This window comes from Sinocyclocheilus anshuiensis, unplaced genomic scaffold (genome assembly GCF_001515605.1).
Source record: "Sinocyclocheilus anshuiensis isolate Anshui unplaced genomic scaffold, SAMN03320099.WGS_v1.1 scaffold733, whole genome shotgun sequence".
Taxonomy (NCBI): Eukaryota; Metazoa; Chordata; class Actinopteri; order Cypriniformes; family Cyprinidae; genus Sinocyclocheilus; species Sinocyclocheilus anshuiensis.
This window is the reverse complement of record NW_015539923.1, coordinates 226,419-236,149: the sequence shown is the minus strand read 5'-3', so window position 1 is coordinate 236,149 and position 9,731 is coordinate 226,419. Positions and strand designations below refer to the sequence as shown.

Here is a 9,731-nt window from a genome sequence, read left to right as displayed (position 1 = left end):
GTTTTTTATATTTAAAGAATTTGCCACTGATGATTCAAACGCGAGTTTTGGGCAGTAGAGTATCACTTGTTGTTTGTCATTTCTCCGATCACAAATGCAGACATGGTTTTATGTTTACGCGGCGCGATGCAACGCAACGCGTAAAAAGACAGTATAAGTCATTATAATCAGTAATTATGTCCCCACTGGATGTAACAAATGCCTCGTTTGTAATGGGTTTTAATGTTTTTGTCTCGTTGCTCCGGCTGGGACACGGCATCAACAGTATGGTGAGGGGCGTAACATTTCCATCACACGCTTGAGGCATTCGGCCAATCACAACGCACTGGATAGCTGGCCAATCACAGCACACCTCGCTTTTCAGACCGATGAGCTTTGTAAAAATCGACGCGTTTCAAAAAGGCGGGGCATAGAGGAGAAACAATAATGTACAGTATGTGGAAAATAATGTGTTTTTTTTACTTTAAATCGCATAAACACATTTCATTACACCAAATACACAAAATAATGTTCTTTTTAGCAGCATCATATGACCCCTTTAATACTTAAAAGCCAGTTCATATTGATAGTGGAAAAAATAATTTCACTTACTGATTAAAATATTTACTTAATTAAAATTTGCAATTATTAACTGATTCATTAACAACATCATCATCATATTATTATTATTAATTTGAGTTATGATGGTCTGTTTATACGTCATGCAACTATTGAATGAGGCTGTGCCCCATATGGGCCCCAGTCAATAATGTGGACATGATACTGTACTTCATTAGTCTTGCTTATATTAGAAAGACTGAAAAACACAAACACTCATACTGTAGATAAAGCCTGGTGGTAGAGGGCCAGTGCCACTGACAGAGCAGGAGAGCACGAGATGCATCTTATCGGATCAAACAAAGAGCCAATAAGCTTAATGAATTCCGGGTGAGCTGTGAGCCAGCTATTCTCTAAAGGAAGCTGATTGAAATCAGACTGTCATCCTGAATTATCACTTCATTTGAGGTTCACACTCAGGTAGTGAGAAAAGCTCACCCGGCACCGCTCTGAAACTTCAGCGAGTGAGATGAGGAAGCCACGACTTCTCAAATTGTTTTGTGCTTGTGTTGTCCGCAAAAAAAGCAGCACACAACTTTATGAAACAGTATCTGCCAATGTAATTCAGGCTCTACACAGTTAATGAGGAGATATTGCTTCTCTAGACATTTCTGCCTCTCAAAAGGAGGATGAAATTTGTGCTCTCTGACACGCTTTGGGCTCGCACAAACCATAAGCCTAGCAAATCTTTTCTAGCAAATCAAACAGGAACAAAAACAATAAATGTAACCTGATTATGTTTATAAGGAAATGGCGGAAATCATTTACACTGGCCTCCCAAAGTAAGACCTGAGCTGATTTACTGTTAAAAGCTGTCTCAGCCTGGGACAGCATTCCCAAAACAAGGTACAATCTGACTGGCTGGATTTATGCAATTTCCGTGAGTCAGGATGCTTTATCAGTCCCCTGAGAATCAAAGACACGCTTACAATGTACCAGGTTGCTACAGCGAGCACTTCTGATGATGAACTGGTTGCTGGACCAAATTTCAAAGTGTTTTATTTAATACACTTAGTAAAGACCGGCTCACACTGTGCGATTTTGGCCACGATTTGGTCGTCTGAGACAAATTTTGAAAATCCTAAAAGATTCCTATAATCCTAGGCTAAAATCTGTAGTCTTTGATCGCTGGTTTGACATGTTCACCGACAGCCGATTAATGGCCGTTGCGATCAAATTTGTCCTCCGACGAAATTCTGGCAGTGTCAGAACTTAAGATTTGGTGCACAATCCTGCAGTGTGACTTCTCCTACGACGAACATCAAACTGTCTTCGTTTTTCAAGACGAGTCATGATCAGAATTAATGCTAGAGATTTCTTCTATCCGCCATAATCTCCTGCGCTCCCTTTCTTCCGGTCACGTGATTCATATGATACATTGCCTTTGCTATGATAAACACCGGTTGCGCTGCTGTTTTCATGTGGTTCTTGTGCATCAGAAAATAAATGAGGGTGAAAAAATAATTTTTGAGTGAACTATCTCTTTAATTCATTTTTTTATTATTATGCAAGTAAAGAATGTGACAATGTTTACATGTGCGAAATACAGAATCCCATGGACCAAACATATAACATATAAGTAAAAAACATAGGCTAAGTAAAGAATGTGACAATATTTACATGTGCCAAACATTGAATCACTTGGACAAACAAACATATATACTGATAGCCAACATTACAAGTCACAAGTCCATTCTGATTAGCTCCTGTATTTGCATTCATGTGTCTGTGAGCATGCATGCGTGTGTGTATGCGTGCGTGCGTGCGTGCGTGCGTGTGTGTGTGTCATTGTGTCTAGGGGTGGGGGAGGAAGCATATAAATGAAATAGCATCTTATAGCATAGTATAACTTTAAAAAACAGAAAAAAGACAACAAATGTTATTAGCAACATGCTAGAGATTTCTTCTAACCAGCCTAAACTCCAGTTGCGATGCTTACACTATTCTTCTTAAATATGCCGCTATTGCCGCCATTCATATACTTTTCATGATAGCCAACATTTAAACCTCCCATGTAATGCAGCTCGCAGTCACTGAACATGTATGGGTTGATAATGTAAAACTCCAGACAAATTTTCTTGACTGTCGTACAGTCTGACATTAATGACAACTGAGATCCCACAGTGTGACATGATCATCATGTTTGTACAGTCTGACAAGTACAATCCTAAAGGACTTTTAAAAATCGCACAGTGTGAGCCTCACTTTACTTTGAGTACTGATTGTGTACTGTTTACTCACCACCTTAGATGTGTCCTAACCAGCTATGACTCTCAAAATGTTTAATATGAATTATTTAATCACTTCTTATCGATACAAAATTTTGCTCTAAATAACTATGCTTTTTAAAAAAAAAAAAATAATGTGTGTGTGTCATTGTGTCTAGGGGTGGGGGAGGAAGCATATAAATGAAATAGCATCTTATAGCATAGTATAACTTTAAAAAACAGAAAAAAGACAACAAATGTTATTAGCAACAATATTAATAATAACCATAATAATAATAATGATTTCATTAAGACTGGGAAAGGGTGGAGGACAATGAAGAGGGCAAGTAATAATAATGATAGTATTAAATTATAAACTAATAAATATTTAATAATTATCGGGGTTGACTCTGATGTTGCCTCTGACTACGTATTAAACAACAATTACAAGTAGGACTATAATAGTGCTTCTACACAAAATAAATAACAAATAAATAAAATAAAATAAAAAATAAATACATTTAATTTAATTTTAAATTCCATTTACAATTTTTTAATCCCCAGAGGGAAATGACAAGTAGGATTATAAAGGTGTTTCTACACAAAGTAAAATAATATAAACAATAAATTGACATTAAATAAATAAATAACAAAACAAAAGCTACAGAGAAAACAAAAAAAACGAAGCAAACAGGAAAAAAAACCTTAATAAAAAAACTAAAAAAAATCATAAAGAGGAAGACAAAGGGCAACAGCTCCAATTAAGAATATAAGGGACGTGTATCATCATCTCCCATACTCAAAGCTTGATACTTATGTAAACATCATGTAAATAAAGTGTCAGTTTACATATTCAGTGGGTTATTCTTTGCCAGAACAAGCTGCAATGGCAATGTGCATCATATTATGATCGTCAAAGGACTAAACAAGACTGGAGACGTCCACCAGAAGCTGCTACCAAAACCACACAGCCAATTACCAGCTTCCTCTCCACACTCAAACACACAACAGCGAAACACCTTGAAGTCACGTATCACTTCATAAGTGTGGCACATTCTTGTCAAATGATTTGTAAAAGCACCTCACCTCTGGGCTGCTTCAAAGGCAAGCAAGCTAGAGCAAAGCGGCATGCTCCCATCTAAAGAGAGTGACAACTGAGAAAGAACACTGTCTGATGGAGAGGGGGTGTGTTTGTGTGTGTGTGTGTGTGTGTGTGTGTGTGTTGAGTTAAGAACAGCTCAGACAGGTTCATTTCATGCTTCCTGCCCTTCCTCTTCTTTGGCTGTTGTGCCAACCTGTGTCCGTCAAGAGCAAAACACACACACCTGAACACTGCACAAAGACACACACTTAAGCTGAGCTGAGCCTTGGTGTTCCTAGATATGTATCAGTCTATATGTGGATGATTCTACAGGGAACAATGTATTCATTTTGAACATGGTGTGTGTGTATTATGTTATACGGTACACTGTTAAAAATAAAGGTTCTTTATTGGCATCAATCGCTCCACAAAGAACCTTTACCATCCATGGAACCTTATTGATTGATATATTAATATATGAATTGAATTGATAACATTACAAAAGATTTCTATTTCAAATAGATATTAATAGAAAATCTGCATATTAGAAGGATTTCTGAAGTGACACTGAAGACTGGAGTAATGATGCTGAAAATTCAGCTTTGCATCACAGAAATAAATTTCATTTTAAAAGTATATAAAAATAGAAAACAGTCATTTTAAATTGTAATAATATTTCACAATATTTCTGTTTTTACTGTATTTTTGATCCCATAAATTCAGCCTTTTCAGCAACATTTAAAAATAAACATCTTACTGACCCCTCACTTTTGAACAGTACATAAACGCACACTAATATGTACCCTTTAACAATTAATATAAATAATTGAAATTAATTAAAATAATCTTCAACTAGATTGTGAACTAAAAATATCTGTAAAAATAGGGCACAATGTACTGTATGCTTCGAAGAAATTTTTACGTATTTACTTTTTACAGGTGTTTTACCAGTATTTTGAATTTTACACTGTATTGCATTGTGTTTTAGAGTTATGTCTGTAAAATTAATGGATAATGTCCTTTCTAATGAGCTGCCAGTACTTTTTCTGTTATTTTATGGATTTATTGTTTACACTGTGGGAAGCTAGTGAATAAATCGACTTGTGCAAAACTGGTGAATCTGCCCCTTTAGTTGTGAACCAGGCTGATTTGTCTCAGTGAATCAGATCTATAGATCAGAACCAGTCCATTCCTGATTAGTCTAGTCTGTTCTGGTTTCTGGCATCTAATATACAATTCTTGGTGTTGTTTCTGCCTCTGCTGGGAGATTTATAACCCCATACTGTCTGCCTGGATATTCATACACACACATATTCAATTTCTGTTTTATCTTTAAACGATCAACTGTGCTTCAGGGAAAAAAAGACGACATTAATTTTATATTGTAAAGGCTGTAGAATAGCACAAGAACTGTCATTGTGAGACTGTGCACCATCCTTCATGTGGTGTGAGATATTCAGGCTAAGACCCCATATACCAGAGGCACTAGAGATGCCTGTAACCAAACAGAATACCAAGTGTTTACTTACGAAGTGTTTTTCTATTCTCAATGTATTCAGCTATTCACAAAGGTGGGAGTCAGACTGAGGGAGAAAGAAAGAGAGAGAGATGAATAAGAGATCCCTGCGGATGCTGCACTGATATTAATGAGAGCCCTGGATATTATTGCGGCCAATTTCCTCATCCAATCAGATCGTCTGCTTGCAGAGTGCTCAGGGTTTCCCCTTGAAAGTGAGCAGTACATCACAGACCTACAGAGACTATTGGCTTTTACAGCACCAGTGACCCATCAACCTGAGGACACACACACCAGGAGGAGTGTTTAAGGAGAGTTTTAAATGCCATGGTGTTCAAAGTGTGAAGACTTGTCTTCTGAAATCTGATTCAGCTTTTCAGACAGCTCATTCAGACAGTTTTGTCTCCTCCCCTTCTCCTTATATGGTCAAATACGCTCACTGCAAACACAGTTCTCACCTGTATTATTAATGTACCAAATCTGAATGGCAGAAGGGGGGGGGATAAACAACATAAACAACAGTGAATAATTTTTTATATTTTATTTAATATATTCAAAAAGTCATTTTCTATTAAACTGCAAGTACTTTTCCTTTTTTTTTTGGACAGAAACATCTGCAAAATGAATGTTTGTCATTCAAATGCCAAATGTATAAAATGTATTTTTACAACACTGACAGAACATAGAATAAAAATGTAGGGTTTTCTTTCCAATAACACATTATGCTTAAATAATCTGAATTGGTATAATAGAATAGAATAGAATAGAATAGAATATGAGATGATAGAAACTACCCTAGTAAAAAAAAAAAAAAAAAAGCCTATGCCATAATTTATTAAAAATCAAATCAAATATACTTCAGAATATCTTTAGTTGGACTTCAGCACTACTTCCGCACAAGCCAAAATTAGTTGTTCCAATTTAGCAGACTTTAAGTAAACCAGTTTAGTATAGCAAAGGTACAATTGCAAGGTATATTTATAAAGCAAATAAATATATAAATGTATTTGTAGTATACTTAAAACATCATACATGTATTTCAAATACATTTTAGTTTATTATTTTTTTCACTAGGGTAGTGATTTTCCTCTTTTCTTTTTAGACAAATGATCTACTAAATTAATACATGTAAATAATTTTCATTATTTAACATTATTAAGTGCCAGCATTTGGCACCAATACTGCTTAGCAATCAGACGATCACAAAAGTGTTTCACTCATTTTGAAGAGGAGCATGAAAACCAAAACTGAGAACTACTGATTAAAGCAATAATGTATGAGTAACCATGCAATCTTATGAATAGAATCACAGACTTGTGGATTTCAGCATGACTAGAGCATTGTATTGACCAATCAGAAGCCAAGACTGGAATTGCTCATTTTATAAATCTCAAGTGAAACTCACACACAGAAAGAGAGCAGGTGGCATTTTAATCGCAGGCTTGTGTAAATAAAAGTAAATCTAATAATCAGCTTGGCAATCCCATTACATAATTAGAAGAAGTATTTTATTTAACGGGAATAATATATATTTATTTCGCTTTAGATATCAGTGGATCCAAATAAGAGTGTGTGTGTGTGCGTTTTTGTGATTTATGAGTGTGTGCGCGTTTTTGTGATTTATGAGGACACAAATTTGTATAATGACATGGGTATGACATAGGTATTACAAGGAGAAGGTCACTTATGAGGACATTACCCCATGTCCCCATTTTTCAAAACGCTTATAAATCATACAGAGTGAGTTTTTTTCGAGAAAGTAAAAATGCACAAAGTTTCCTGTGAGGGGTAGGATTAGGTGTTGGTGTAGGGCAATAGCACATACAGTTTGTACAGTGTAAAAACCATTAAGCCTATGGAATGTCCCCACAATTCACAAAAACAAACCGGTGTGTGTGTGTGTGTGTGTGTGTGTGTGTGTTTTGTTTATGGCTTGATTCCCACATCCATGAGAAGGCTCTGAGGTGAAATTTGTCCATAATGAGATTAGTAATAAAATTACTCCATAAACTGCAGCCCATTCAGGCCAGAGAAAGTAACACACACTCTGTCTCTCTCTCTCTCCCTCTCTCTCTCTCTCTCCCACTCACACACACACACACACACACACACACACACACTCTCTCTCTCTCTCTCTCCCTCTCACACACACACACACACACACACACACACACACACAATATACAAGGTGCAAGAGCTGTAATAGAAAATAGGCCTGTAAAACACTGCTGCAGATAAAGATCAGGGCGGAGTATCAAGGTGAAGACAGATTATTAACTGCTACTACATCAATTGTACAACTCAATTAAACATCTGTCAGACTGCAACGTCTGCACATCTCCAGTTCTTTTGTCCAGAAGAACAAGGCCGTAAAATGTATTTAGGCAGGATGATTTAATATTTTGTATTTCAATAATGAAGCACAGGTACAAAATGACAAGAAATATAATGAAGATGTTACAAGAATATTCACGGTTATTTTTTATTTCTGCAGTCAGAGAATGTCACAAAATCAAAGTTATCCTGGTGGGAATGAAGCTTTCATTTGACAACGAGCGGTCAATCATATACTCAAACAATGCATGCTGGGTTTTCTGGAAATTTCCACATAAGGACAGTAGATCTCAGAAGTATGAACATGTTCTGATCTCAAGGTTAAAGGATCGTTCTCAGTTCAATAGAAGTTCAGTTCTATCGACAGCATCTGTGGCATATTGCCGGTTAACACTGAAAATAAATTCAAATTGCTGCTCAGTTTGAAAAAGCAAACAAATTATGTGTATAATACTGCATTTGCAAAGGACATCTATAGTGGAAGACATTGTACTGCAATAAATGGTCAAATGTAAACTGCTTTGAACGTATAGCCATTATAGCATTATGAGCAATCACTATATATAATAACTATTTTACATATCAGGTTTTACTCTAAAATTGGTATAAAATTATAGCCTTATGTCTATATAAGTTATGTTCCAAATTTGAAGTTGATATGAAAACAATTGAGGTTCCTGTGAGATTTTATTTAGGGCGTTATACCACAAACAGCCACCGGGTGCCATCAAAACTCCATTGAATTTTTTTTATGCATTTTTCTGTCAATATTACTTATATCTCAAAATAACCAAATATGGAATCCTGAGACCCAGACCTTTCCAATTATATGTTTTTTGTCAAGATTATAAAAAGTTTTGATTCTAACAGACCGTACACTCTTAAAAATAAAGGTGCTTCACGATGCCATAGAAGAACCTTTTTGTCTAAATGGTTCCATAAAGAACCTTTAACATCTGAAGAACCTTCTTTCGCCACAAAGAACCTTTTGTGAAACGGAAAGGTTCTTCAGATTACAAAAAGGTAAGAATGAATGGTTCTTTGTGGAACCAAAAATGGTTCTTCTATGACATCGCTTGAAGAACCTTTTGAAGCACCTTTATTTTTAAGAGTGTAATTCATTTTGTAATATGACACTTGACATTGCCCACTAAGGGGCAGGAGACCGCCAAAAGATTTTAAAGTACCATTTCCATTGTAACGCAATGTCTGATTTCAAAATGGTTTTCACAGGATGAATCTTGGGCTTCTAAGCTTTCAAATGATATATTATGATGATTACTAAAAGATTTGATAGAGAAAAAAGACAACAAAAAAAAGAGTGCCAAACGTCCCACAGGTGGGACGGTGACAATTAAGGGGTTAAAACCAATTTTAGTTTCAAGCTGAAATGAGTGTACCCTGTGAGCTAATCGACAGCATGCCACAGATGTTGTTAACACAACTTGTATTGAACCCAGGTCATTCTTTACAAAATGTACCATATCAGCTTTTCCTTTCGGAAGGAAACATGGAAACTCAGCATTTTCTGTGGCAGCTTCATTTGAATCGAATCATGCACCAAATACTCCTGTTAACATTACCAGAAAATACCTGTTAGAAAGTTATAAAGTCAACGCAAACATGGAAATAATTCTAGTAATTTATGTGAATAAACAATTAAAAATAAACAAAACACTGCAGCTCATTTGGGATTGAAATTTCAGGCTAAATTCAAAATTTGTTTATTTTTCTCTTAGAAAAGCAGCTTTATTGAAGAAAAATCATGAAAACTATATAAGATATTCAGTTTTCACTTTTGAATAATTTAATAATGCTATACTTTTTTATGTATAGTACATTCAGTGTTGTAAAAATACATTAAGCACTTAATGATAGGAAACAGACCCCTTAAAGTGTTAGTTCACCCAAAAATGATAATTAGCCCATGAATTACTCACCCTCAAGGCATCCTAGGTGTATATGACTTTCTTCTTTCAGACGAATCCAATCGGAG

The 9,731-nt window shown here is 35.7% G+C and overlaps 1 protein-coding gene across 1 annotated transcript in view; it reads right to left on the bottom strand.

Annotated features, from left to right (window-relative positions):
* The window catches only part of LOC107686585 (SH3 and multiple ankyrin repeat domains protein 3-like), a 285,917-nt gene that overhangs the window by 215,908 nt on the left and 60,278 nt on the right, over window positions 1-9,731 (bottom strand). The window lies entirely within an intron of this gene.